This window comes from Aythya ferina (genome assembly GCF_964211825.1).
Source record: "Aythya ferina genome assembly, chromosome: 3".
NCBI lineage: Eukaryota > Metazoa > Chordata > Aves > Anseriformes > Anatidae > Aythya > Aythya ferina.
In genome coordinates, this window is record NC_140298.1 from 62,476,217 (window position 1) to 62,503,113 (window position 26,897).

Sequence of the window (26,897 nt, forward strand, 5' to 3'; positions counted from 1 at the left end):
TGTTCCAAGACTATAAACATTATTAGCAGTTCTCCAACTGGCAAGACAGGCTGAGATGTTTCACGTTCACCACTCTGGATTGCTTTTTGTTTTCTAACAGAGTCCAAGAGTCAGAAAAAAGGCAACGGCTTCAATTTCCCTTCTATGTATTCTGTCCCAGACTCTCTTTTGTCCACGTTGGATCTGGCCTCTGAAACAATGCGTACCCATCTGCTCCATGGGCTCATGCTTACTCTGGTAAGGAATGAGTCGTGGATCCCGATCAGCAGAACTACTACAATCCACACGAGTTTACGTATCTGACACGACCAACATTAACATCTTGTTCCCTGTTGTTTATTTGCTTCTCATCACCGCTGACTTCCAACAGCCGAGCCTCCGTACGGCTTTCATGTGGCCACAGTTATTTCTGGTTGCACTGAGAGGTCATTTCATACTCTGCATGTATAAGGGATAGGGCTTTCTTCTGTGACTTCAGGCAGCTTTTAGGAAACACAGATTTCCTGCCCCCTTTCCAACTAAAGGCAAAGGTCAGCGAGTCTAACAATGAAGCACAGTGTTTGCAGCTCCATATTTTAGCGCTAGAAAATTTACCCACAAAAGCAAAGAAGACAATTGCAATGTAAAATTCCATGCACAGTGCCCAACACATGTCCTGTCCAAAACACGTGCTTGTAACCCAAGCAGGGATTTGTGCCCACTAAAATAATCCTATTAGGTACAGGTTTTCCCCTAAAGATAAGAGGGTCCTAAGCAAAGGTACTAAACAAAGGTCCAGTACATTAAAAATAGTACATCTTTTCTGGGAGAAATGAAAAGTAGAGTATGTATATAAACAACACACATCTAAACAACATATGGTATAATCCTTGCTGTATTCAACAGCTAATGGCCACTTTCACACTTTACTTCCATCTTATGATCTGCCCCCATCTCTCTGCCTTCCCCTTGACCTATAAAAAGCATTACACCGAATGGCTGATTTTTCTACATTGACATTGCTAGGCCAATTATCTCTTTCTTTTCACTAACAGCATTACATCCAATATGTCATTCTACCTGTTATTTCTCATATTCAGGATCCAGTCCTGGAACAACTTTGCCTTAAGTTTTTCAGAGCAGTACGATGTTGTTCAGAGCACCAAGACCTCACTACATACTTATGAGCAACTGTTTTTTAAACAGCGCCGTTCCCATGCAAGGAAAATAATTATGAAAAAATGCATTGAAAATTGTTTCATGAGTTGTTTCAGAGTTTGAGAGCATGGTCCTAGCTTTCCCATATGTTAGCTTTTGTGCTAACGTTTACTGTAGCTCTCCTAATCCGTTTGGAGAAGATGGGTCTTCAAATCTGCATAGGTCAATGCAGTATATCCACGACCACCTTGATGGCAAGCCCCTTTCTGATTTCACTTCATGCAGCCTAGTGGCCTGCTGGTTGTAATATCCCGCCTTTAGTTTTGCTAATTTTGATTTCTATAGAAGATAAGCGCTCCCCACAAAGTGGCACTTTGATTTACATGCTTTTCTATATCACTTCCAAATATATCACCCAGAGGAAACACTGGCAACTTTTAATTGCAACTGCATGATGGTGGTTTTTTCTGTACACAAGAAAATGCCTTTCCAGATCACACTTGCGGTTCACCCCATCATCAGCTTCAGGCAGCAGAGCTATACAGAGGCTTCAGGGCAGGGCGCAAAATATCTAATACTGTTCTAACGGAGGAAAACTTACCCCATGCTGTCTTTTCTGCTCCCCTCACTACGGGAAACCAACTTTTTAGGAGGTTGCTTACGGCCAACAGGGCTGTCATTGACCTTCTCCAGTAACTTCGGTTCTAGCAGGCCCCATTCCTTTGGGTTACTAGCCAAGGCTCATGCAAACCTTTGAGGCTTTTTCCACAAAAATTAAGCAGAGCCACTTTCTATGCCCCACGTTTGGGCATGCTTCATTCTGCAGACCCTGTGATGAGCACCTAGCCACTCACACACGTGACAAACTCACCACGTCAGGTGCTCATCACAGAGCTCCACAAACGAGTCAAGCGTGGGGTGGAATAAGGACGTATGCAGAACAGAGATGCAGCTGCTTTTCCTGAACGTCTTCAGTGAAATTAAAACCCTCCATCTACTCACTGACTTCCTCCATTGAAGCACAATTAGTTAAATGACATGCATCACTGTAGAAAACAGGTGTGTTGTAACCAGGGGTTAGAGAAAGACAAAAAATATTTACTGCAGAGATAGGCTGCCTGCACATGAGGAAAACAAACTGGTATAGACTGAACTTGCTCGGGCATCAAAAGACAAAAAGGACAAGTTAGGAATGAATGGGAAAACTTTTACGGTTGCCTTTTCAGCAAGGCGAAAGTACAAAGAAGGGCCTCCAGCAGGTGGATCAGATGACTTCTGTTTTTCTCTCTGTTTTGACTATTCTCCAAGTAAGGGGAGAGGCAGGCAAGGAGGCATAAGCCCTACTGCCAAAAGCATGCCCTACTCACGCTCCAGCTCCCGGCTAGCTGTGCCCATCTGCAGCACACCACTGTTTTCCAGTCGTTCCCAATCCCCCTGTTGGTCTGCAAAGACACTGGGTCATGCTCCAACTCTCTGTCCCCATGTTTCTTCCCCAACCGTTTCACAGCCTGTTCGAAGTGGCAGAGGACACAGCACAGCTGGTTGTGTAGTGATGTGAATAAAGTCATAAAGCACGTAAAACTTCTACATTAGGACTTGCCAACTGGGAGTCCATCCCTCTTTCAGCTCAGGTGGGTGACCGCAGAGTCGTGGCACAAGTCCCTACCGTCCCTGACATGCCAGAGGGCCTGCCAAGCTAAGCCTCTGCTCTAGCGCGGCATCTCTCTGCCCAAGGGAAATATTTTCCCCCACACCAATTCACTGATTCGCAGCTGGTTAACTGCTCCCCTCTGCCCGCTCGGTGAGTGTGCACACAGGAGCACATGGCCTGCAGCTGCGGGGAGAAAGCCCAAGGGAGGCAGATCTATTGATGTGCCATACAGGGCCTGCCACCAGTTGAGACAGCTCCCATCTGAGGGGATAAAACGCTTATCTTCAGTATCAGATGTTCCACTCCTTGTTCTGGATGAAGGATCGGTCCCATGTGCTAAGGCAAACCCCGCCCTATCCATAAAAATCACTCAGATCCATAAAACCAGTTCAAAAGGAGAAGAAAACCCTCTGATTGCAATGCTGGGATCCCCTGGGTTCCCTACAGCACTCTTCCCCCACTTGCTGCCTTCCACATACATGTGGTGCGTGCCAGGAACCATTTGTTCTAATCTTGGGTTTCTTTTTTTTATTTATATATTTTTTTTTTTGAGAATGAAGAAAGAAGGCTGAGGAGCACTTCCTATGGCCCTTATTTTTCCTTTGGCTATGTCTACACTGCTGTCAGGGCAGCCTCGGTAGCCAGGACCACCAGAGAACCCAGCACAGGGGCCAGCAGAGGTTGCAAACCTGATTTGCACCAACCTACAGGCACCGTGACTCCACTCCTACTGTACCCAAAGTAACCTGTTTTCAGTCAGGCTGGCCATTTCAGGGTAATACTGCTCCCCATCTTCAGCTGGTCCTATTTTCAAGGTGAGGATGACGGTTTTATGTGTTGTAGGAACTGTTCTGCGCCAAAGCAGAGGACAAAAAGATCTGGTGGTGGAAACAGGACAGAAACCCTACTTGGCTGGCGGGGTCAAAGGGACAGAAACCAGCTCACACCCTCACGGCCGAGATCTCCTGGTTGAGGATGAGTTCTTGCATCTCAGGAGACAACTAACGAGAATGCCAATGAGAGAAAAATGAAATACAAAGCTAGGTCACTGAGACTACTAAATGCCAAGAGGCATGAAAAACATATGCAGAAAGGCTCATTAATCATAAAATACCCTCACTGCTCCCTCCAGCTCCTTGCATTGGGGATCCAAGATAAACACCGGAGTTTTAATCTATTTTCAAGAAATTAAACCAAACGACATGAATTCTTGATTTCTCCATGTTTGGGTTTCCAGGCAATAAGACTTTATTATAACTCTATCCTATGCCAGGTACTGGTTTTAAAATGGAAGTCAGACCTCCTCAACATCAGATGGTGGGAGGTCTGAGAGACATGCACATTTCCAAATAAGTCTATTTCTCTGAAGACGCTGTGGGATTCCACCCCCCCCCCCCCAGCTTATATGAGAAGCGGCTGCTTCTTGTTGTTGTTGTTGGTTGTGTTTTTAATGTAAATGCATTTCCCCTTCTCCACAAAACGTTCCCAGGGTATCGCGACACCCTGAGAGTAAGCCTTGCTTGAACGGAAAAAAAAAAAAAAAAAAGTTCCTAAAGGGAACTGAGGAGGAGGAGAATCTACTACCAGGGTCCCAGGGAAGATCAGCAACATGCTCCCAGGGGAGCATGGACCCTAGCAGCTCAAGACCGACCTCAGGATTTTCAGCCCTCCTACCTAATAACAACTTCTGTGCAAGTACAATAAAGATCTGCAAGCCTGAGATACAAAAAATAAGGTCCATACAATTAAAAGCTAAAGCTGTGATAAAAATCTAAAAAGGAGGCCCTAACCATCTAAGGTTTTTGGCTGACTGCTCAAGGCGGGCAGATCCTTACCTAAAGCCTAACTTTAAGGTACAACCATCAAAAAAGGACATATAAACATTTTCCCTCTTGCTTTTGTTCTTAATGGAGACTCCATGTAGAAGACTATTTTCATCAGTTGCTGTGGTCTAGAAAGAGAAAACAACACCTACGGGTACAGGCCCTACTGGATCTACCTACAGCAATACCACTTCAGCACATCTCCATTTTCCCTTGCTTGATCCCATTTATCCTCCACCACAATTTATTGCCCCCTTAGTTTTTCCACTTGAAATCTCTGTGGACTTTCTTAGGAGCAATACAGTGAAATGACTAAGTCTGAAACAAGTTTAAAAAAAGGTTTTTTAAACCAGTTTCCTTGATAGGGGTTTCATTAACAGCTATGCTGGTGCAAGTCAATGCATAATAAATGGTTGCAGAGAGGAGAGGATGAAGCAAGAGCCTGTAAGTGGAAAACATCTCAGCCTACTGCAGAAGTCCCACACCAACCCACACTCTCAGCTTAAGTTACCAGATACAGGTAACTGCAGAGCCATTAGATTTTGGTTTATCCAGCACAAACATGACTGCCCTTCCCATGGCAGTAGCAAGTACAACAAGGACCCACCAACACAAGGCATATAAAGGTGTCATTAGAAGAGCAGGGCATATGATGCTTGTACCCCTGGCTGCTGCCCACAGTAAGGCTGGGACCAGCTTTGCCTGACCAGAGGCAAAGATCCTAAACTGCCAGGAGAGCTGACCCCGCAATCCAGCAAGCATCATCACCACCCAATAACGACCCAGTGAATGGTAACATGGAAACTGCTTGCTCACTGCACATGTCAGAGCTGTTATGCTTCTGGCTTGAGGCACCCTGTGTCATGCAGGGCAAAGGGGTTAACTATTATTTCAGTGACTACCTTGGTTATTGATACATACATGATCTACATATATCACAGACCTCTGTATTTGCCCAGCCCAACTGGGCGGGGAGGAAGTAAAGGGAGGAAGATATTCTGCATTTATGTTTCCATTAATTCGTCAAGAGAAATAGATCAAACATTCATATATTCTGTGTTCCAGGACACTTCTCCTAGACACTATATATAGTTTCTCAGATACCAGTGTCTCCCTCACCTACATATTCACACTAATCCATATAAAACTATGAGTCATTACACAAAGTTCCATCCAGAAGAGTAAGCCATTCATCCTTCGGGGGAGGAGGAGAGGGGAAATTAAAAGCTGTTTCCAATTTAATTGGCAGACTTTACATTTTTGTTCTGCTTCCACTGGAAAGTGTGGTGCTAATTTTTCTGCCACAGCTTGCAACCACGGTGAGATCTCGATCTGCTTAATTTATGTCTACAAGTAGGGTCTCTAAAACACAAAACAAATTAGAAGTGTATTTGCCATGTGCCTCTGATCCAAATGCAAGTTCTGTGTGCTGGACTAAATACGTGTGGTGCTTTGGGGGTTTACATGTTTTACAACTTCCTACCACCATTAGGTCCTTTTTTTGCTTTCTTTTAAACAAATGGATGGCAAAATGGCAGAGTTTAAATGGCACGCCGTAGCTGTCATACCAACTACCCAAGCCTCACTGTCGTACCTGGAGAGCACGATACCTTCTGAACCCATTTCAAAAAAAAGAGAGAAGTAACACGTATTCACTTACGATCCCCTGCAGCATCCCCTCTCTTTTTGCTTTCATACAGTAAAGGACATGTATGCCCCACCCTGTCTTTCTACTGTATGTTCTTGTCAAAAACATAGTTTCCTGTATGCAAGCAGCTCTTTTTTTTGGGTAGAGTTAATTTTGAAATGAGGCTGCAGAGAAAGCAGCAACTTGGAGCAGGTATGTGTTTTAATTCTTACATCACCTACTTCGACACAGGAGTTTTAATTACATGTTCCCCCTTTCCAATGTCACAGAGGACAGGGCTTTGATTTTCTTCCCATTTTTTTCTCTTTGTGCAATTTCTGATTTTTTTCCCTGCTACTTCTTGGCTTTGCACCACCTTCTCCCTTGTTTTCCCATCCAACGACTCAAATTTGGCAGCTGCACGAAACATTTACGGTTATTTCAGCTGCACCCCATCTTTTTCTTTTTTATTTTTTTTATTTTTTTTGCCTCCAAACAGTCATTAAACCAGAGGGTGGCCAGGCTTTGTTTCCTGAGCAATTCACAGCAGTTCCCATAGATAGCCTCAGGGGAGAGGCTCGAGCTGTGGCACTCAAGGAGGAGCACCTGGAAGATCAAACCTAGAGGAGGATTTTGGAGAGCAAGCTGCAGGGCTTGCAGGTTGAGGACTGGCCACCTCAGGTCAAGAGCAAATGATGCATGAGAAAGAAAAGCAAGGCAGTCCTTCTGCAGATGAACTTGAGGCAAAGAGCTGCAAGACTTTCAACACCATTTCCCCAATTAAATTACTTTAATTCCATATTACTCTGCTAATGATTAGCATATCTTGCTACATCTTTGTGGGGCATTAGACTTCCCTGCAGTTATTCCTTTTTGAAGTGTGTATCATGCTTTAACAATTCCACAATAGTTGCACGTCAGTGTTTTCAAGTGTCAAACACACTATCCAGCAGGACTGGTGGGCTCTTTTCTTGAAGTCCCAATTAATTCCAAGACAAAGGTGGCAAAAGTATCAGAAGGAACAACTCTACACCTCTGCTTGGTGCTCAATAACTACGTTTGACAGCTCAACTTGCATGGGATCCCCTGAAGCAGAGCATTTGGAACTGATGTCCACCATGAGCTGACGCCAAGTATTCAAGGCTCCTTCATCGTGGTGGAAACACCCTCTTCTTTCCTAGGAAGAGGAGCAGGCCAATTCTAGACTGTTCTTAAGCAGAAGAAGACATGAACCAAAGAAAACATCACCAATAGGAACCAAAGCTGTACAACCTGCTACAAAGGACGGGTATTACAACAATCAGATCTATGTGTAGCCATACGTCCATTCCCTTCCCTCCCACCTCCTCCTCAAGCTGGCATGTGCAAGTTTTTCTTCATCATTAACACGACAGCAGCATGGCCCATGAGGCTGTAACACTTCATCTGAAGTGTACTTGAACATGAGCACACGTGCAGTACACCCAACAAATATCTGAGGCATTAAACAGCACGGGAAGAGTTAAGACAAATTACAGGCCCTCAAGTAAAGGCTGAAAAATTGCAAGGAAACAAATCTGTACTTGCAAACACTAACACGAAGCTTCTTGGGGTACAGCTGCAGAAGAAAGGCATCTCATCTGGAAAAAAAGACAGGCTCTGCACAACGCTTGGGTATTTAAGCTTCTTTTTTATTTAGCTTCAAGGTTCACCAACACTTTGCATTGGATATTTAAACCTTAAGGGTTGTTTTTTAATCTCAAACTCTCTCAGAGATAAACAATCCCTAATTGTAGCTGACCAGTAAAGACCAGGGAAAACATCTTCTTTCTTTTTAAATAACATTATACTTCTAGCCTTCTAAAAGCCGCAGAAATTTCTAAAAGGTAGAACAGGCAATGGCAGGAGAAAAGAAAAAAAAAAAAAAAAAAAAAAAAAGGAAGAAATGCAACACTAGATAATTTTAAAACACTTTGCAACGCCTAAAAAGGGCATATTAAACCACAACCTTAGTCATAAACCTCGCAGCAGCAAATCAGCGAGGGCCGGGGCGAGCCGCCGCCAGCGAGGCCTGTGGCCGCGCGCACGCCACCGCCGCCAGCAGCGGGTCCCGGCACCGCGCGATATATCCGCCCGAGGAAGTGGGCGTCCCACCTCGCCCCCCGCCTCTCCTCCTCCATCCCCCTCCCATGTCTGACCACCTGTAGGTGTCTCAGAGGAAGCCGACGGGCTCCCACATACTTTCCAGCTACCCTGGGCTTGCTGCATGTGTAAAAATACATCCGTGCGTGCGGAGTACCGGCGTCGAGACTTTTGGCAACGATTAACCTACTTTGAAGCTGGCTGGGCTTTCTTTTTCTCTCCTTTTTAATTTAAAGAGAGAACACACACCTCTGTCCCGTCCTTTCCCCTGCCCTTTCCCTTTCTCCCCCACGCGTGCGCCCCTACTGCACCCACGCGGCGCTGGAAAAAGCCCGTAAGCAGGGCATCGCCGCGGCGGCGTCCTGGGCGCCGGGAGCTGTGGTTTTGAGATTGAACACGTAGCAAAAGAAGTTTTGCCCTTTGGACCAGAATTTTCCATTAGTGATTGAACATGAGTTGGGGGGCGGGGAATAAATAAAAAGAGAAATGTCTGTGTTTCCTCTCGTGCTCAGATGGCACAGTACGGCTGAGATAACTTCTCTGCAATAAACTAAGCCCTGGGGAAAAGAGCATACATCGAGGGTTAGAGGTGCCCACCAGGGGGGTTGCCAGCAGCTGGACCTGGTACAGGTGCTCTCCTCGGACATCAGGAGGACACCTCGCCTCTACAGCCTTTGGGTACGTCACTGTCTGCATCAGCCCTTAATAAACAGATAAACCCTCCAAAAACAGCAGCCATGGACAACATAATTGCGATAAATCCCAAATTATTAAAAAAAAAAAAAAAAAAAAAGTTGCAGGGAACATTTATTTGCTGGAGCTCAGGCAAGGGATCACCACTGTCACACTGCAGGCAACTTTCTGAGGGTCCTCTGGAAACTATTTGCCTGATTTGCATCTTCTGCAACAACGATTTTCCCCTCCCTGAGCTGCTTCAAGGGGGAGGGGCCTGTGGGTGGGGAAAGAGTTAAAAATAAAAACAAACACTGAAAAGCTATTTGTAAACTGCCTCGCTTCAACTCGTGGTTTCTTCAACTGAACAGGGAGTGCACCTGCAGAGCAAGCCAGCGAGGGAGACACCTGCTCTATAAATACAGGGGAGAGCCCTCGCAAGGCTGCCCCTGCTCAATCGCCTCGGGAGGAGGATGCTGATGTACTCATCCTCACAGGAATGAATGTCCCAAATTTCAGGGTGTGGGAGCAAATGGAAGGTAGGGGGTGGAGAGAATGTATTTTTCTTCCTCCAGGAGAACGCGTTGAGTATGATTTCAGCCTTACAACAGCCGCCGCTCAGTCACTGCCCTTACCTTGGTATTTTGAGTTTCAACAAATGCAAGATCTTAGGTGCTTGGTCACCACCAGCTTACCCCACAGCCTCTTGACCAAGCACATACCCGTGCTGTAAGCCACACAGCCACCCTGCCACCTCTGGGTGACCTGAGAGCAGCAGTGCTGGAGATGGAAATAAAGCAATCCTCAAAGCACTGTATGCTCCCGCAAAAAGTGTCTCACACCCCCATTTCTATTCCCTAACCCAGCAAGAACCACTGAGGCTCACAAGGAAAGGACTGGAAACAAAGGCGCCGTTTTATTGTGCTCTGGTTCATAATCCAATGAAATGACACAAACTTCTCAAAATTACAAATTACCGCCTTAATGAGGAAAAAAAAAAAAAAAAAGCTAATGATGGTGGTGAATCAACCATCACCTGAGTCACACACAGACCATGCTGAATCAAACTGATAGATGCAGCACAGACATCAGCCTTTGTTCATGTCCCCCACCCCAAAATAGCAAAGACGAGTTTCTGAGTAATGCCCTGAAGGTTCAAATCAGAAACCTAAAAGCAAGGCTGGTGTGGGATTTAGCAACAGAGCACCCACTGCAGCTCCCTTCCCTCCCTGCTCCGCCCTCTGCATGGGCTGAAGCACAGCTGCCAGCAATTTCATTAATTTCTCATCCTACAGGGATTCTTGGGCAGTTCTGGTACAGCTTTTGGGTCCCTCCATATGCAATCCCATCCCATTTTTTGTCTGAAATAAGGCACTCATGCAGGTTGGCTCCTGTATGCCTTTCCAACAAACACAGGTCATAGGGAAGCAGGAACAGTCAAGAAAGATCCAAATTCTAGCCCAGCATCAGCCCTGAAAAGTAAAGCTCCAAAGCTGAAAACAAGCCTGAACCAGAAACGAGTTACTTTTGAAACATGATACTTGCAATCAGTCTAGAGAGACAAGTGCATTAACCACCACCACCACTGCTGGAAAATCTGCAGGTAATCAGGACGGGCAGGGTCTCCACGGCTGGTGTTCAAATAAGCACCCCCAAAATGGCTGTTTGCCCAAAGCTTAACCAAGCTACTCAAACTCGCTGGTGCGCAATGTCAGACGGAAAGGAAATTTTCCAAAAGCTGTGATCCTTCATGCTGCAAGTGAAGGTGGGTATCCGGATGTTTCAGGTGTTTACACAAGCTGGAATTTGAGTCTAGAAGCGAAGAAATGCATCTTTCCCTACCTTTCCCTCGAGACCAAATCTGTTTTCTGCTTACTGCGGCAGCAGCAACAGAGCACAACGTATTTCTGCTGTGACACCACCATCCCAAGACAGAAGGTGGCAAGGGCTCACCAGAGCCTGCAAAGAAAGGCTGCTCCTTACCACCTGCTTCTGCATCCTCTCCTTACCACCTGCCTGCTTCTGCATCCTCTCCTTACAGGACTGCATCGTCAAAAAGCGGGGACATCACACCAAAGGGCTGCACCACCCAGTGATTATTGAGGGGTATGAAGATGTCACACAGAGGGATGACATCACTGCCAGAAATGGAGTGAAGTTGGGTGGGGAATAAATAGGTGTCTGCAAAAGAAACAAAGGAAGTGTCTGGCCAGGCAAAGCACCTCTGGTATCAGTGTTTACCACCCCCAGCTCACGCCGCTCCCCCGCGGGATGAAAGTCTCCTTCGCTTTGAATCCTTCTGCTGCTAAGCGCTGCAGCAGGACCTTTCATGTTATTTTAGAGCAGACTGTAAAGACTTTGTTCCTATAAAGTTCTCCTGTGACGTTACTGACCTTGTTACTCTTTACACTACTCCAGTTTCCATGAGAAAGAGAAAAAAAAATAGTTAAATTCTGCAAGTGATTCAAACAAGTACTGTGTTCATCTTCAGAAATGACTGACATCACCTTGAGATCAAAATATCTACCCGATCTCTATAGGAAGGCTTTATAGCTTCGAGTTCTGTATAGTTAACATTTCAACAGCACCATCATTTTTCTCCACACAAAAAAGGAAGATGAAAAGCAACAGAAATATTTGCAGCAGCCAGCTAATACCAGTCCCAGTCTTCCTTGCAAGACCAAGCTACTGTCACTAAATTAGCCTTGATAGCATCACAGTTTGTTGAGGTAGTGAACAACATAAATTAAGAGAGTCGGGGCAGTCAGTGGAGGAGGGAAATACAGAGGCATTATTTATCTGCTGAAAGTAGGAGCTGCAAAGGAAAACAAGAAGAAAAACACTGATTAAGAAACACATGTCATACACAGGCTGGTGTACAACAGAAAACTGGCCCAGTACATTTGCAAGCTTCAGTTTTACTTTAACAAGCAGGGCTAGACACAAAAATTAGGCTGTAGCTACACCACACAGCACGCCAGGTCTTCCTTGCTTTGATCTTACAGAATAGTAAAAAGAAAAAAAATGTTAAAGAGAAAGTTTGGAGATGATTTGAATGATGTTCACAGCTTTTTAAGCTTGGAATTTGGTGGTTAGTGCATTAAGCATTACTCACTTTATGAACAAAGTGGAAAGTTAACACAAATTGGCAGATGACTAACTGTCCAAGAAACAGATTACTGAATGAATCACCGACTCTACTTTTAGCCTAATAATAAGACAAATGAAGAGGAACAAGAAGGGGAAAAAGACAAACAAAAAATTTCCTTGCCGAGTGCTTATATTTGCACCGCCTGTGAACTTCCAGCTATGACAAACTGCGTAACAATTTTATCATTTATCACCAGTTTTACACTCAGGTGAGCTCACTGACATCTCCCACCACTGCTTCGTGCTGTCAGCTCACCGGGGTTTCCGCACGAGGCACGGAGCACCACGTGTAGGAACACCTGTGGGAATCAGAGGGGCTTGGGAGTGAAGTTGAACCCCCAGGTGGAGCCAGAAGCACTTGTTGGGTTACAGGCTCAATGTGTACCTCAGATGCCTGCAGCTGAGCTGAAACACAATTTATGTTTTGCAGTTCGAGAGCAGGACCTGCCCCAAGGTCTGCACGCACTTGCAGTTTTGCTCGTGGAGCTCTCAAGAGTACATTAACCTAATGCTCACAGGCAGCACCCAGATTTTCAAACAACCACCATTGCTTTTGTTCAAGGACACAGGGATGGCAGCCGACCGACGGCCAAGGCCACATATAGTGGTTTGAGCAGAGCCAGGCTGATCGTTGCTCTCCAAAGGCCGCTGCCCTGCTCCCCAGGCCTTACCCAGCTGCTGACTGCACCCTCTCACCATGAAGGATGGGGTTTGACTCCCTCCTTCACCTGAGTGACCAGAAACCAACCAGGGATGCTTTGATCATCTCTTGGACCCCTTCCTCAATGCCTCCAAGGGCACACGCTTGCCATCGTGCCCACAGTGGTAGAAAGGTTTTAGGGAGACCTGAGGGAGCTGGGCTCGGGACGGGTTGCAACCACTTGGTCCAACAAACTATCTCCACGGCCATCAGGCCCCCTCTCACCTCCTGAGTTTAAAATCTGAATTCCCAAGAGCTTGTCACAGACAGGTGACACGACCAGGCCACATCAGGCCAGGAGGGACCAGAATCAGGGAGCAGTTACAAGTCAGGTGTGTATTTGTGAAAGGTGATACACTTTTGCATTTTGTTAACGTAGAAGGGAGAGGAAGGCTTGCTTGAGTTTTGTTTTCATCTAACATTCTTTGCAATTGTCTGTTGCAAAGCCAAAATTAAACAGCCCGAGCCTGAACCCAAGCCTCTCATGCCCTGGCAGCAAGCCCTTGCCACCAAGCTGCAGGGTAGATGGGGAACAGGCGGCTCACAGTTTCCTGCAGTACCACCACACTGCGAAAACACGACAGCAGTGACCTTCAGGAGACAGGACATGACACTGTGATGCTTGTCGCACTCTGCTGCAGCCCTAGGACCGCTGAACAGATTTGGGTTTCTTTTGGAACTGTCCCACTCCCTCCCTTCCCCATGTCCCTGCCAGACCCTGCAGTAAATTCAACCAGCAGAAAACTAATTCTATGCACAAAATGAATAATCTTCTGCCAATTTAGCTCTTAATTTAGCTGACCCACTGTAGGACGAGGTAGGAGGCAGGCTGAGCACAAGGAGAGGAGATGATGCAGAGCACAATCACAGCTGCAAAATACAGGTAGTGGCAGCGTCTGCCCCCCTTTGCAGGTCCAGCCATCACTGATTTCAGATGCAGTTCCCATTTCCAAGTCAGCCAAGTAGAGAACATGGATGTGATTTAAACGGGCTATTCATTCACCACAACCCTACCCTCATAACACGTCTGATGGCAAGGTTTTCTGAAGATATTCTGAAAGCAGTTCACCAAATCAATGTCCTTTTGAACTCTGAATAACCACCGACACTGTATTTTGCACTCCTAACAGAATATTATTCTGGGAACTTCAGTAAGAGCTGTCCATAAATAAACTCCTTAAGTTGGAAGTTGGCCTTTTCTTCTATACTGATCTGAAAATAGTAAAATCTCTCTCTTATTGTTGCCATGTAACAAACAACTGGATTTTCACATGTTTCAAAGTTATATTTCCACAGGCTTCTGCACCTCTATTTTTAGTGTGCTTTTCCCAGTAAGAAGCAGCCAAAGATTCTCCATCTCAGCCCCGGTTATACAAGAAACTAACAACCATACCCAAGGCATTTCAGCAAAAACCAGGTTAAGTATATAAATGTATTTAAACATTAAGTAGTAAAAGCTGCCCGCCAATGCTGTGAGAGCTGGGGTAGCTCTAGATTTCCTGAGGATCTGCCCCAGCATGGATTTTTTTTTAAAAAGCTTGCCCTGCTTTTCAAATAGAGTGAGAAATGAAGAACCATCCCATCCTTTTAAGGAATAACTTACTAGTATAAATATTGCACCAGAAGACAAAGTAAACACAGAGGTTTCACAAATGCAGGAATTCTCACTAATATGGAAGAAGAGGTGAGCTCTCCCTCACAATCTGTAAATCTTGCAACAACGCAGATGACTTGAAAGCAGGCAGCATCACTATAAATTAATGCAGCAGGTCAGAACACAGTGACCGGACTACAACTAGAAGTAGAATACCTTGCATAAAAGAATTAAAATTTAATATAGCGTAGCAGCAGGGAGGGCACGCTCTCCTTGTATGAGAACAAACTGACCTGCCATTCTACGAGCTCCAGTTTCAAACAAACTGCAACGTGCAGCAGGGGGTTGCTTTGTTGCACTGGACAGGCAGCATAAAAGATTTCAGCCTTCCAGGTAAACAGCTAAAAGGATGCCAGCACATATGAAAACTATCACTTGGGGGGAAAAAAAAAAAAAGAATTTAATAGATCACTTTCTGATTCGCCTTTTTTTCAGTATCAGTTTCAGTACTGGAAGATGTGCATTTCCTCCTTGATAATGACACACACGCATCCTGCAGGTTACTGTTGATCCTCCAACTCTTATTTTCTATTTACCTTCCCCTCCAGATGCTGTGACCCCAGTTTAACCAGCAACGTGGGTCACCCAGCAGTATTACCATCCTCTCTTCTTCAGGGTGGGACAGAGTTGGAGACCAACAGCTCGGCAGGACGAGGTACCGTGCCAAGCCTGCGCCACTCTCAACAAGAACAGATCATATTATCCAGATGCACATCTCTGACATTGAGGCTAAATGTCAGCAGTACCGACCGCAGTGGAAGGCAGAGCACTGAGACAGGAGAGGGGAAGATTTTTGCATCGTAATCAGTGGTACGGCTAGTTTTTTGGGTTTTGTTTTTTTGGAGGGGACGAGATCACTTTCTGTGGTGCAGCAAATCATTAAAGCTTCCATAATTTTTTTTTATTTTAAAAAAAGCTTGAGGTAATATTTTCCAACCTTTCACTAAGAGCAGGGGCCAAAACCACACGTTTTAAAGGTCTTCCACACTTTTATTATTAGAAGTAGAAACCCTACTGATTCTGATGAGTCATTTGTATTGGCGGAAACCAAGAACACCCATTTTCTTCATGTGATACAAAAGCTCTCAATGCGGTTTTCTATTCATTACTGGTCAAAGCAGTTGACTAAAAACAAAACAAGTGACAAGAACTCACCTTTTTGCTATTAAAGGCTGCTTAGTACCAGCTGATTTTGTTTATCACACTTTTAGAGTCACTTATATTTTGCCCTGCTTAAAAAAAAAAAAAAAAAAGAAAAACACAAACGATGACTGAGGATTTAAACTCAGTAAATCCAGAACTGCAGGAGGATAATTCGCTCCGCTTCTGTAAGGGCTTTTGTGATAAGACTGAGAAAGGAAAAGAAAGGAGGGAAGGAAAAAAAAAAAAAAGCACAACAAGAAGATCAGTTAAAAATCCTCAGTCAGCAGAAGCTATCGTTTTCGGATCCTTATGAGTAATCGGAACAGAGTCTGTAAATAAAGAAACAGTTGTACAAGAGTGCAAGTTTTCATCTCCATGCAAATGAAGGAATCCTTTCATGCTAGGGGCCAGGGTTACTGCTGCACGGGGTACGCGCTAGACTATAAGACACGGCAAAATTCTGCAAATTACAGACAGCTAACATCAGGTTTCTAAAGTCTAATCAGAATTCTTTGCTGGATTTAAAGAAGATTTCTGCTGCAAAAAGGGGTGGAGGGCAGGAGACTGCATGGCTAGTAAATCCCAAGGGAGAATACTACTTGCGTACAGGACTTGCTGTATCCAATGTATCCAAACTGGGAACAATGTTGCAGGGGATTTTTTTTTTTTTTTTATTTTTGGTAGATCAGATGTCCCATTCCCCCAAGAAAGAAACAAAACCCAGAGGTTCGGTCCTGCTGACCGCACATAGCACCCAGACAGGCTTCAAGAGCAACCTCCGCAGAGGCGCAACGTGTTTCCACCCCACGGCGTGCACCCAGCAAACCAGCAGTCTGCCTGACTGCCGGTGTGCTTTGGTGTTATGGGGAAGAAACCACAGCAAAAGCAGTGACCAGAGAACTGAAAATAACCTCTGAACAACGGATCGGCGCTGACATCCTGCATGCCCGCGCCTCCTATTGTGGATAGTTTACAGCGAGGGGAGCGCCAAGCTGCACCAGACACGTGAGTCAGCAAGAGCAGCTCGTAGGAAACTGCTGACATGTTGAATTGCTCTCACATACACTGAGCACACCTACCCACTAAATAAAAAACAGGCTGCATGCAAATCGGGGCAAAGGAACACCTCCACACTTACAGTTCCTGTTTTCCTAGTCCAGGCTTAAATTTTGAAGCGATCACTAATGAAGGAGGGGAAAAAAAACAACAACACGCAATGGTATCAGCTATAATAAGTAGCAGTGATGAAGTCTCAGGGGTCATTTTGCTTTAGCTGCTTTTATTTAAATAGACATAACTGCTTCGTCTCTTTTCAGAAAGGAAAATTGCTGCCCTACAGCCTGGAAGAAGTGCACGGTGACAGGCAGCAAACAGCTCCTGTTCTTCTGAGAGGGGAGACTCCTGAACCCATGCACAAAAACCCACCCGCCCATCCCAGCCTGTCTGCATGTTTCCAAACCTCGGGACCAAAAAGCAAGCTTCCAGCTCCTGTTTTAACTCCCACGAGGGGCAAACGGGCAAATTCCCAAGTTCTTCTGTCCCCGCCAGCTCCTCGAGCATCTTTTCTGTTGACGTAACAGCAGGGAAGGTTATCATTCAAGCTTTAGGCTAATTCTGGAAGCAAACCTCGGAGCTGACCCTTTCCCTGTGAAAGGTGACCAAGAAAAGCGCTCCTCGGGTCCTGGTGACTCTTGCCACCATCTCCCTCCCCATCCCCTTAACATCATCAGCTGAGACCCCAGGACAGCACAGCGGGTCTTCTTCAGGCTGCCTCTGTCTCTCCTCACACGACAATCAATGTGAGCAGCTTCCAAGCCCGATTTTTGCCGAGTGGAAGTTCTGCCATGCATGTAAACTCACAGCACAAAGGTTTTCCAGAACTTATTACCTTGATCCTTTTTATTTACCTGTTCTGGACACGCGGTTGTTCTTTGATCAATATTATTACTTTTGGTAACTCGGGAGCTTCGAGTCCATCAGCGGCCACAAAGAAATTTGTATGCATTCCACTGCCTGCCTGCTTTAAAATTATAATTCATAGCCCAGCAGAGGCACAGTAAGTAGCACTCTTTTCAATACACTACAAAGATGTTTCTGCCTAACTATAAAGCAAAATGAACACATTGCAACTCAGCTGGCTGTATTCATACATTTTACATCTTCTTGATGCGAGCTTCAAATGAATGCGTAATATTCAGGCAGCTGCCAAGGTTAATGTCTTTTGGCTGAATTTAAAGAAACGATGACCATTTTTTTTTGTAAAGAGCCGAGTAAGCATTTTGAGTGCTATTCTGGAAAACCTTTGGAAATTATTGGGGGTGGAAATCTACTGTCCATTCAGTCACTACAACAAAACCATTTAGGAGCCTCTTCAAATGTCAGTAAAGAAGGACAATGACAGACACTACAAAGGCTCTGCTCCACGTTCCCTTAAAGTGTTTGTAGTCAGGAGGAGCCCTGAAAGCAGCAGGAGTAACCTGGACTGACAGCTGAGATTTCAGCTTGAATTCAGATCTCCTTCAACACATTAATGGAACGACTGGTGTATTTCTCCCAACATGCTTCCTCCCAGAAACCACTAATAAAGAGCCATCACACCCCAAAACAAGCAGAGATGGAAATTCAGACCTAGAGGTGAAAGATGGGCAGTGTGCATGCCTTCAAACCTAAGTCAGGTTTGCTGAACACTGCAGGTATGTTTATGCCACTTGTAAACTAAGAAGCCATTCAGCTTTGGAGTAAAAAAGCACATCGGGTTTCATTTGAGTATAGATCCTGTGCTCATGCGAACAAAACTGAGATTGCAAGGGGCTGTTCACAAGTCACGCAATAAATGCTACTCAGCTTACACCAATATATTGCCTGTTACACAGAAATGCCATTAGCACCCACATTATTCCTTTGCATATGCTGGTTACACATCTTTTTTCAGCTTCGTGCCACAGACATTCATTAGCTACACTCTAAGAAGTCTCTTTTATTTAATTTAAGTGTGTGTAAAGTCCTGTCCAAAAAGGACATCGAGGTGCACGATGAGGAAACACCTTTCAAGAATTCCCATGAAAAAGACGCGATTGTTGATTTTTATTTTTCCCCCCACGGCTGGCAATTATTTTTAGAGAATACCTTCAGGAAAATAACAGGCAATCAGACTGCAGCCTTGCTAAGTAAGACAGCTTCTGCACTTCACAACAGAAAAAAAATCACACAATGAAAGTTTTAGAATACACCAGAGCGAGCAACCTCCGTCACATACTCTGCAATACACACCATCCACGTGGAGTTTTATTTTCAGCTCTCCTTGTCGCTAATTGCACGCACACAGAAAGCAATACACCAGATTCCTAGATGGCATGGGGATTTTGTTAAATTCATCAATTCCGATGAGTCTCCAATGCCTTCTTTGATGCCGAAGACTTACCAGAACTTCCTCACGCAGGGAGCCTGCAGTCAGCACCTATTGCTTGGGGCTGGGGCTGTCACTCCGAGCTGGCCACCCATGTGCTACCTCTAGCCCCGCTTCGTGCCCAGCTCAGGAGGGAGAGCTGCCGATCCTCATCCTGCAAAACGACCTCCCAAAAGCAAAGCAGGGAGGAGAGGAGGGCGTCCCACCCACATCGCCAGCGCATCATCCTGCAAGCCTGCATGGCATTAAAGCCAACAGATGTTCCAGATGTGCCTCCGGGCCAGAAAGGACTGCCAATACCTGTCCCAACACTCCCATCCTGACGTGAGGTACCTGCTGATGGACCCGTTGGGATCCGTCAGCACGCGTGCATCACTCGTGCATCTGCTGCCTGCACCTCTCCCACCTGACCCTCCCCACCGTGAAAGTTTCCACGAAAGGCGGCTGTCTGAGCACCAGCTGCACAGCATCGCTGCCCAGCATCGCCCGCCGTGCAGCCTTTCTGCCTGGCAGCTCCAACCATCCACCCCGACGGCTGCCCTCTCTTTGAGAACGCCCGCTTGCGGGAAAACCAGACCCGCGATCCCGATTTTCAGTCCTTCCAGCTGGTCCTCCCGCAGCTTTCCTTCCACCGCTCACCTCAGAGCGCCTTCCCAACAGCCTCCAAAGCCGGACAGCCAAAAATGAGGGGGCTCAGCACCGGTCCCCTTCCCCACTCCAGCACCCGGACCCCAGGCGGGTACATGAGGGTGTCAGAGGGGGAATTTTATTTCTGTCTGTCAGATGTCAAAGCTCATACTGCACTGCTTTAAGGCTGTTGCCACGACAGCCCCGCGGACAGCAGCTGAACACACAACCTTATCATTTCACTCTAGCCACCACGTCCATCACAATCACCTCAAACTCCAGCACTCGCGTACCTGGAGCAGTCCCCATCCCTGAGCACCACCACCCTCTCCCAGCTGCCGAGCATGCCACCGCGATGGCAGAACCTCAGCCCATAAAAAATCCCTCACTCCAGGCTTCGAACGCCGGATGAAAACACGCACGAGTGCAGCGGCAGTCCCAAAGTCTCAGCAAAACGGGATTTCGCCGTGAAAACACCGACACATCTTCAACTAGAGCCAACGGCAGCAGCACTGCAGTTTCGCAACCCTTCCCGACATCCCGAAGTGCAATTCTAATACGATGTGGCTCCTGCCCCACGTTTCTTATCGCCACCTGGGAGGAGGAGAGACGCGGCTTTACTCCGGAGCTCCGGCAGCAAGGGCAGAGCGATCCGGCGGCGCCTGAAGCCCGGCACCCGCCGCCTTACAAAAATAGCCTGCTCCACAAAAGGCAAGGCATGATTTCACACTTAGCCTCGCTCACGACAGCCAGCGTCTTCGCAGCTCGCCGCCTTGCCTACACGCTACGCCTTTAATGATCCAAGAAACTGCTAGCGGAGTTCACATCTCTCTCCCTGAACCTATAAAAAAAATAAAAAATAAAAGGGGAAAAGGGGGAGGGGGGCACGCTCCCAGCTCCGCGTGTGCCCCATGCTGCAGGTGGAGGGAGCCACGGGGCTGGGTGTCCCGCACATATAGACACCCACGGGTACCCACAGGTGTATATACGTACCCACACACATCTGTACATACCCAGGCACTTCTATACCCACAGATCACACACACACACGCTCATGTACCGCCCGTTACGCAACGCGCCTTCCCCTCTCCCCCACCCCAGCGCTCCCCACCCCGCAGCCCCCCAGGAGCAAGGGGGGAGGAAGAGCCAAGGGGGGGGCACACGCACAGCCCCCCCTGCTCCCCTTTTTTGCAGCCTGCCCCCAAATTTACCCCCTCCTCCCTTTCCTCCCCCCCCCCTTTCCCTTCAGGCGGGGACGGGCGCACTCACCTCGCCTCCGCGCAACTTTCGGGGGGTCCCCGCTCGCTGCAGCCGGGTTTGTGATTTTGGGGGGAGGAGGATTTTAGGAAAAGGGGGAGGGGGATTTTAGGAAAAGAGGGGGCTGTCGTGGCTGGGGGGGCGGGTTGGGGAAGGAGGGGGGGGTTTGTTGCAGCTGTTGTTGTTGTCGTTTCGGGGATTGTGGTTAATATTGCCGTGCGCTCACCGAGCTACAGCCTAACCCCCCCCCTCCCTCCCTCCCACCCCCCCCAAAAAAAAAAATATATATATATATAAAATAAAATAAAGGAGGGGGGAGCAAAAAAAAAAAAAAAAAAATCCCCGAGCCAGGCGCTCATCACATGGCGATTGCTTTGAACCAGCTGCTCGCGGAGCCGTGCGGAGAAAAATAAAAAGGGGGGGGGGGGGAGGGAGGGAAGGGGAAGGAGAGGGAGGGGAGGGAGGGAGGGAGGCAGCAGGGAACGGGGCGGGAGGGGAGGGGGGGAGCAGCAGCGGCGGCGGCGGCGGCAGCAGCAGCGGCTGCCGGAGCGGCACCGGCGGCAGCGCGGAGGCTGTCGGTGAGGAGGAGGAGGAGGAGGATGAAGAGGAGGAGGAGGAGGAGGTGGAGGAAGGCGGCGCTGCTGCTGCTGCTGCTGCTGCCGCGGCCGCTGCCGCTGCCGCCCCGCTCTGCCCGCGCCCCGCCGCCGCCGCCGCCGCCGCCGCGCGCGCCCCGTCCCGGCGCCGCCCCCGCCCCGGCCCCGGCCCCTCTCAATCGCCGCATTGTTGACATTCGCGGGCTGACGTCACCGCCGCCCCGCCCCGGCTCTCCCATTCACAACAAGGGGCTTACGCCAGCGGCGCAGCGCCCGCCCCGCCCCGCCCCGCTCCGCTCCTTGCCCCGCCGCTACGCACCGCGGGCTGCGCGCGGGCGCTCCGCGAATAGCGGCCGGCGGGGACGCCCCGCCTCAACAGCCCCCCCTCCCCTCCTCCGGACGGCGGCGCATGCGCGGTGCGCTCTGCCCCCCCCCCATTGCCTGTCAGCGTGTGTGTGTGTGTGTGTGTGTGTGTGCCGCCGGACCCCGCGCGGGGGGCTGCCGCGGGGGGCTCTGGGAGTTGTAGTCCGCCGCCATGTCTGGCGTGGCCCCCTCCCCTCTCAGCCCGAGGGGCAATCCCGGGGTGGGAAACGAACCCCAAAAGGCACGAAACCCACCCCGGTTCAGCCGGAGGTGCCCCCTGCAGCCCCTGCCCACCAGCAGGGCCCGCAGGTCCCCTCAGGGCAGGACCCCCAGTGCAAAATGAGCGAGGACACCCTGACCCTGAGGTGGGCAGGGAGCCCTGGGGGCTGCTGCTAAACAGCGAGGTTAAAAAAAAAAAAAAAAAAAAAAAAAAACAAGTGGTGCACAGCAAAAACATCTCTGGAGACATCTGTCCTTCAAGGGTGTCGGGCAACGGAATGGTTAGGGTAGCCTGGGTCTTGAAGAAGCAGCAGCAGTTGCAGCCAGTGAAGGGTGATGGAGAGCTGCTCAGGAACTGACACCCGCACGCCTTATTTTTTCCCATGTTTATGTCAGCTCTCGCCGTGTATTTGCATCCCGTTCCCCCCTTTCATACACAGGCAGGTGACACGTAATGTTTTCTGTATCCTCTCCGAGGGAGGAGCAGTTCCTGTGGCATTTGTTGTGCCAATGCCTCCTGAAATTGCAGCTACCTGCCTGAGACTACCTGCGTTCTTCAAAGTCTGCCTAATTACACAAAAGTATGCAAAGACTGCGTCAACACAAAATCAACTCTTCATATGTCCCGTCAAACACATCGCCACTTTTCAAAAGCACAGGTCTCCCCCGGCTTGCGTTTTATGTGCCAGCTTGCATTTTATGTGGCTGCCCGCTTGTGTAAAGTGAAAAGCCTTCTCGTTTGGTAGCATTTTACCCCCACTTTTCATAGCTACCCATGGCTGGAGAACAGCACCCCGCTGCAGACTTTGACACATAACCATAAATGTCCTTTTCCAAGTGACGTTCGTATAAAGCGTTGCTCGCAAGAGCCACTTCGGTTCTGGTTCTGCAGACATATGTAGTGTTGAGACACGTGAAAAGCCCCACAGTGTACTTGTCGTGTGTTTGAGCACTAGCAAGGCTGAGTCTCCTTGTTGCCTTGTTTTTCCTAGAGACACGAAAATAGCTTTGTATTGGCATGAGAGATAAAAATACTATATTCAGAAAGGCTCAGATAAAAATAAGTCATGCAGCATTTGTAATGCTTTAGCTAGTGCTTTACATGCCCATTATGTCACCGCACTCAAAGTGCACACGCTCTGGTATTTACAACACGCTACACGGGATCCAGCCCCAGGTATGTCAAAGCTGGTCAAACAGAAAACTCAGCAAAAAAAAAAAAAAAAAGCATAAACCTCTGCCCATAGCATACATTCCTGAAAAGCACGGTAATTGCCATTTATCTTCCCGTCTGTCATTTTGAAATGAATGTTACTGTTTGACTTAAAATGAGCTTAAAGTGGAAACTTGTCCCTTTTAGATCGTACAGTTCTTTTTACTCTGTGATACAATTTCCAGTGTTTTCAGTGCGAACCAGATCAGGCTGCTACAGGATGGAAATCGGCACAGAGGAATCAAAACCAGAGCCAAATAGGAATTGGGCAGATCAGCATTTTGAAATCTCACCAAGCACCTGTATCTAGCTTTTGGTACATAAATACTGTTAATAATTTTGTGACCATTTCTTAATGGAAGACACCGTTCAGATTCCTGTACATCATTCAGATCATGATTTTATTATACAGTCTGTTGGGTCTGTAGGTTTTACATGAGAGAACTGAGGAAGTACTGACAGAGTTGATTTTCAAAGATAAAAGGAACTTTACACTAACTGAACAAGACCTACCATTTTAAAATGCTATTCTTATATCCTGCATGTTACGTTTTCATGCATTTGCTTCTTAATACACCCCCAAACTGCTTATATTCCAGTAGCACATCCAGTCTGATCGTGTTTCAGTTGCAATCAACTATCTTCACACCTCAACTTTTGTATATGTAACTATTTCTGGACCATTTTTCTTGAAGTACAGCCAAACATATTCCAGACAAATACGACTTTTTGGAGAGATGTCTTATATGATCTCTCAAAATGATCACCAATTTGTTGAGCAATGATGACAAAATGAGGTGAGAGTAAATGTGGAGAAGTGCAACGTAGAAGTTATCCCAGGAAGACTTCAGGGAAAATTCACCCAGAATGCCGTAATGCCGTCCTCAAGAAAAGGCTGCCTTGATACATTTTACAGCCGGCTTCAGCTCAACTTTATGGATGTAGTTCCTTACTATGTATTACCTTTACCAATGTCTTAATTAGGCGGTTTCCCCACAGCTCCATGACCTCATCCCTTTAGAGAGGACTGCCTGGCTGAGCTTGTGGCACTTGACCTACTTTCCAGTATTTTCTTTGTGGATAACATGAAACTTTCCAGAATATTTAAATTATGGATGCCTATTTCAGTCATGTTTCATATGTCTATTTAAAAGATTTTAAATGAATACAATATTGTAAAACATGTCCCAACATCCCTTTCTGAGATCTCATTTGCATATCAGTCTTGTAACTTGAGTAGTCTTAATAGTGCCACTTGTTGGAGAGCTCTGTGTATTGCAAGATATTTCAATCACATTTTTTAAAAGAAATTGCTTTTTCCTGGTAACAAGTAATTCTTAATTTAAAGTGCTACAGGAAGAGATGAAAATGCGCAGAACAACTTTTGTTGCAGTCTCATCTTCAACCACAGTGACCCAAAGACTCTATGAATGAGCAACACATTAGTAGGCTCAAAATCTTATGCAACTCCATCTTTATAGTGGTAATGAAAGAGTGAGAAAGGAAAATAAGGACGGATTTTGTGGTTTTTAATTGAGGAAATTGTCATTTCCTTCCACAGTATGTATCACCCTGCAGCAGTTGGGTGAAAAAGATGAGCTTTCCTGGATAAGCCCTGGTCCTGCACACAGATCTAAGTCATTATTCATAATTATGCACATATTCTCCTGGGTTATGCAGGTAGAATTCATGAAATTGCATCATTCTCTTTGCGGTGATTAAGAAATTCACAGTTGATTACTGATTATGCTACAGGCACCATATGTCTTTTCGCAACCAGATTCTAACACACCCCAGGTAGATTGCATTTCCAGGAGCACTGACAGTACGAACAGCACACACTGAGTCAGTGGCTGTGACAGCTAAGAAGGAGACATTGTCGTGGTGCATGATATCAAAGATTCACAATGTAATGTCTCCACAGCATGGCTTGACATAACATCAAAAGCGCCACAAAAGAACATTTGCCATGCACAGAGCATCAGATCTCTGGTCTGATATTTGGAGGAGCCAGTGAGATATCATATTTGAAATATATTGAAGTATTAACAAAGCATTGTTGCCAAGACTAAAATTTCAGTGTCAGGAGGCAAGGCAGGAAAAAAAGACAGGCGCTGACCTTTAAAAAATAGATGTGGATAACATAATATAAAGGGACTTTTAAGGAGCTGGTGACTTTGCATGTCAAGAAATCAAGGGTCAAGAATCATTTGGGTTGATGCGTTATGTCCAAAACCCTTTGTATGGCCACTAAGTCAAATGTTAGGGTCTTCTCTCATGTTTTCCTTAATCAAAAAAGAGCAGTAAACACCTCAGATCACCTCCTTGCTACAGTTGCCAGATTTTTGGGAAAAGTAATTGCAACATCTATGTTAGACAAATGGGATAACTGGCTTAAAGATTCTTCCTTTTATTGTTTCAAAAGGAGATCAGAATTTGTCGGCTGCAGAGCAGCACAATGCTAACAGCCTTCTGTTGTCTTGGGTTGAAATGCTGTGATCAGCTGTCCAAATACAGCCCACAGTGAGTCCTGGAGATAGCCAGGGGGGTTAAGGCTTAACCTTTTCCATTTTATCTTTGAATCAGTGCTGCCTTCTGAGATTTTTATTAGATCTAACACTGCTTTTTTTTTTTTTTTTTTTTTTTTTTTTTTTTTTTTACCTAGTTTATTTGTGATATTTCATAATCTACCTTTATGATTATATCTTCAAATATAAAACCACATTGTATTTTAGCATTCCAGAGGTCCAACCTTTTAAATGCCCTGATTCTGCAGGTTTGGATGATCCCAGAGTCTACTTCCAAGAACAGGGGCATCTGTAATGACATATTTAAACCTCAGTTCATTTAAACCTAAGAACTGACACCAGTGAATCAGCTCCAAAAGCCATTTGAGAGCAATTGTGGACAAAGCTCTATCTTGTTTTAGCTGAACTTGCTCAAAAGGCTTAAAAAACATTTTATTTATTTATTTATGTATTTATTTATTTATTTTTCTTCCCAACAACATTTCCTCTTTCTTAATAATTATCCAGAAAAGTAAATGAAAAGATCTGCAGGAAAACCTTGAGAGCACAGACTGGGGCAAGTCCATCATGCTGCAAATGAAGGAATGGATGCACAAGAGGGCTGGGAAGAAGGTCCTCTCTGTTGAGCACTACTCAGAGAGGGAAAACTTCTAGGACTGGAGAACAAGGAGGATATGCAAAGGTTATCCAGATGTGATGGAATTGCATTTGTGCTCTTGACACCAAATATGAAGCAGGAGACTTTTTTTGTTCAGATCCTCATTCAAGAGCACAGAGATATTTCTGATCAATCTCCGTGCCAACTCTGACATGTCACAAGACACCAGGAGTCTGGCAAGACTTAATTCAAAGTCACGATTTTGTGAAGGAACAGAAAATGGGTAAGAAAAAAAAAATCCCTGGTGAGAAATTGTGATTTTTAAGGAGTTTTTTACTTTACATAGTTTTGAACATCAATGAGAGTTTATGCACATGCACCAGCGGCTGAGAAGACCTGAATCCATTAATTAGAG

At 46.4% G+C, this 26,897-nt stretch overlaps 1 protein-coding gene across 2 annotated transcripts in view; it reads right to left on the minus strand.

Moving 5' to 3' along the window:
- Window positions 1-21,250, minus strand: part of BACH2 (BTB domain and CNC homolog 2) — a 190,039-nt gene extending 168,789 nt beyond the window's left edge. For both annotated transcript variants that reach the window (XM_084514370.1, XM_084514368.1), the window contains exon 1: window positions 20,981-21,250. The gene's annotated coding sequence lies outside the window, so the exon portion shown is untranslated. The remainder of the gene's footprint in view (window positions 1-20,980) is intronic.
- Window positions 21,251-26,897: the final 5,647 nt, after the last annotated feature.